This window comes from Oryzias melastigma, linkage group LG3, assembly GCF_002922805.2.
Source record: "Oryzias melastigma strain HK-1 linkage group LG3, ASM292280v2, whole genome shotgun sequence".
Classification (NCBI taxonomy): Eukaryota; Metazoa; Chordata; class Actinopteri; order Beloniformes; family Adrianichthyidae; genus Oryzias; species Oryzias melastigma.
In genome coordinates this window covers 17,968,628-17,972,014 of record NC_050514.1, presented here as the reverse complement: position 1 = coordinate 17,972,014, position 3,387 = coordinate 17,968,628, and the positions used below count along the sequence as shown (strand labels likewise).

General features: G+C 35.9%; 1 long non-coding RNA gene across 3 annotated transcripts in view; it reads left to right on the top strand.

Annotated features, from left to right (window-relative positions):
• Positions 1-346: 346 nt before the first annotated feature.
• LOC112161202 overlaps positions 347-3,387 on the top strand; it is a 57,093-nt gene continuing 54,052 nt past the window's right edge. For all 3 annotated transcript variants that reach the window (XR_002921813.2, XR_002921811.2, XR_002921812.2), the window contains exons 1-2: positions 347-1,482; positions 2,113-2,266. This is a non-coding gene — a long non-coding RNA (uncharacterized LOC112161202). The remainder of the gene's footprint in view (positions 1,483-2,112; positions 2,267-3,387) is intronic.

Below are 3,387 nucleotides of genomic sequence, written 5' to 3'. Positions count from 1 at the left end.
AGAAATGCAGTTTTAATCTTAAATTGTTCTATATATGTCACTATCATGATAAAAAATGCTACAAACACGTTAAAAACAGCAAAAAACACAACTTTCATTGAAGAGGGTCTTTAAACATGTGAGGTCCCGGTAAAGACAGAATGACAACAGATATCTACTTTCTATATTTGATTAGATATTTATTGTATGAATCCCCACAGTGAAGCTCTAGTGAGCCTTTTGCAAACAGTTACCTTTTTATATTTAAAGGATTTACACCTGATAAGTGGATTGTCTCTTGTCTCTTGTCCTCTTCCTTCTCAAAATAAAGTGTTTATTTGTACAAGCCACCCCACAACCATAAGAAAGCTAGTTGTTCAACAGAAAAGAGACTTCAGATATATCAGACCCCAAGAGACGAGAGGAGAAATGCTCTGTCACCAGGCCCATCGCCCCAAGACTGCCCAGGTAGATTTCCTGATCAAAAGGAAGTTTAGCCAGCTACCCCAATCAGCAATTCCCACCAGGATCAGGAAATTAACCAGTCCTATTATGAGATCTTTGAATTGCTTATTTTATAATTTAATACACACTTTATGAGAGTAGTAGGAACATGAGGAGGGCAGTATTGATTTGGATTTATTGTGAAATATGTGAATAGATAAAAGTATGAGAGTGCATATAAATTAGGCAATTATGAGATGTGGTGCTAATGTAAAAATTCTGCTGAATAAATATAAAATATGCTTCTATCAGCATCCAGCTTGTGTCCCCATAGTGCTAATCATTTGAGATGATAATTAGGATTGTGTGTTTGTCTTTTCTTTATGAGACGAGATATTGTGATGGTGCTCTTCAGTCTCAATTTAAATGAGTATTGATCTGTGAGAGGCATAGATGCTCAAATCAAAACACAAGTGTAGCACAGCCCACTTGTACATGCTATTTGTTTTTTTTTTTTGTGATTTTTTTCTTTCTAGAGGTAGCCGTGTTTAAATATTTAGCATTCTCTACTTTGAGTTTTTGCTCGTTTACTATCGTAATAACCCTTTTTATCCTTCTTTTAGTTGTAGTGTGCTAATGTCACGATTTAAATGAAGTATTGATCAGTTTTAGGAGGGGAGAACAGAGAGAGAGGGAGCGATTGAGAGGGAAAGAAAGCAAGACCAGGGTTATCGGTGTGGATCGCACACAGAAAGAGAGTGCTAACGGATGGGAGATGTTTTAGACGATTCTATGAAATGGATTTCTACATAATCTGTATTTTTTTGAAGCAAGAAGAACGGCCACGCTCTTCTATTACGTTTGTTTTAAGAGGCAAATATGGACTAGTGAAAGACAGCAGTAGCTTGAGCAGACCATGAATGGGAAGACATTTATTTTTACTTCTGTTTTTTGTTGGATTCTTGGAGAAGGACGCTCCATCCTGCCTGTGATTCCTTCTCATCAGTGTCACTGCTGGAGCATCAGGAACACTGGACCAAACACTGAATCAGGAGCTAGGTCTGTTTGTCTTCCGCTCACTGTCCTTCCTTACTTTCACCCAGCCTCTCTTCTCTTTCTCTCTCGCTGTTGCTTTCTCTCTCCGCCTCCACCTCCTGTCCTTTCTTTCTTCTGAATTACACCATGAGATTTCTTCTAATTAATGGCCTGTTTTATACTGACAGAATTACAGAGGGTCCAGTTTTATGACAACACTCTATCTATCTATCTATCTATCCATCTATCTATCTATCTATCTATCTATCTATCTATCTATCTATCTATCTATCTATCTATCTATCTATACATCTATACATCTATACATTATGTTTTAGCAAAATGTAATAGATACTAGTAGTTACAACTTTTTTGAAAGCAAAACTACATATTTATGCTTTGTGCCAATACTCTTAGATCACTAGAAGTTTGACTACATTTCTTTAAATAAGTTTTCAGTGAATTTCCCTTTAAATTCCCTTTCTATAAAGCTACTTTTCAGTCAAAGACAGAAGTCTACCTTTATTTTTGACAATCTGATCAGGGAGGGTTAGAGGACTTTTTTACAGTTTAACCTTTGCTTCCAACTGAGCCTGTTTGCTGCATTAAAAATGTGGTCTCCATGCATTGCATTGATTTTTCTCCTCATTTTAGCCTCCTGCATTCTTTGTGGTTAAGTAGTTGGAAACAAACAGATGTTCCAAGTTACTTTCTTAACTGGAGGATGGCTGACTGAACCACGAGGGTGCAACCAAATACAAGGGATTGTCACAGGCAGACTCAGCAGGCCAAGAAGCTTTTGAGAAAGGTATAATGTTTACTGTCAGTTCAGAAGGCCTTACGTGGTTAAGATGTTTCTGCGCTAAGTTTCATCTCAATGTTTATGCCTTTTCCTAAATAGATGGGTAGAAAAATGGGTTAATCTATTTGGCAAAAGTAGCTAAAGGACTATCCCTGATCTTCTCTTTAATGTATAGCTGATTTATGGGCAAAGGGTTTAGTAAGTAGTAGTTATGTTTGACTTGACTTTAGGCCTGCTTGTACTGCTCAGTACCTTAATGTATATGCCAGAGTTTATTGTACAAATGCATTTATTGTGTCCTATAAGACAACGCATTTTCATTTGTAGAAACTTAAATTGTATTGTTGGTGAGGATATAAAGCAGCTGGGTCAAAAGCAAAGCAGGATGTGGATTCTCACATTCCAATCAAGAGGACCTGGTTGCAGACAAGATGGCGGCTGAAAATCATTAGCCGGAAACGTAAATTCCACGTTTTAAGAGTTGTAGCCTAATGTTAATAAACAGTTTAGTGTTTAGAAATATCTTAAAATGTATAAGAGAAAGCTAAATGGTTTATTGAGTTCAAAAAGAATGTTAACAAAAGTGTTCAGATTTGTAAAACTGTTAAGACTTTTACATCGGCACTTTAGCTCCAGACCAATGTTTATTTTTGACCCCAATTAACGTCAAGCAAGCAAGTTTATTTATAAAGCACAATTCCTACCCAAGGCAATTCAAAGTGCTGTACAACAATATTTAAAAATTACAAAAGGAAATAAAAATCTACTGATAAAACACAAGTAAAATCATAAAAGTCAACAAGATTAGAATTCAGAAATTTAAAATATTAAAAACATACACATAAAATAGTTCCCATTTTAAAACACATTGCTAAATAAAAAAAGTTTTCATCCCTTTTCATAATCGACATGAATCAACTAATTCCGTCATGGAGAAAAGCGGCTTTGCGCTGAAATAAAACACTTTATAATAGTAATGTGGTGCATTTTGGTGAAAAGCAGCTTTAAAGTGTAGCTTACCAGCGCAAAACTACTTTTCTCTGCTGATCAGCTAATTCACATTGATCATGTAAGGAGTTTCGGTAGGTTAAATAGCATTGTAGGTTTTGACAGAAACACCTCAGGTG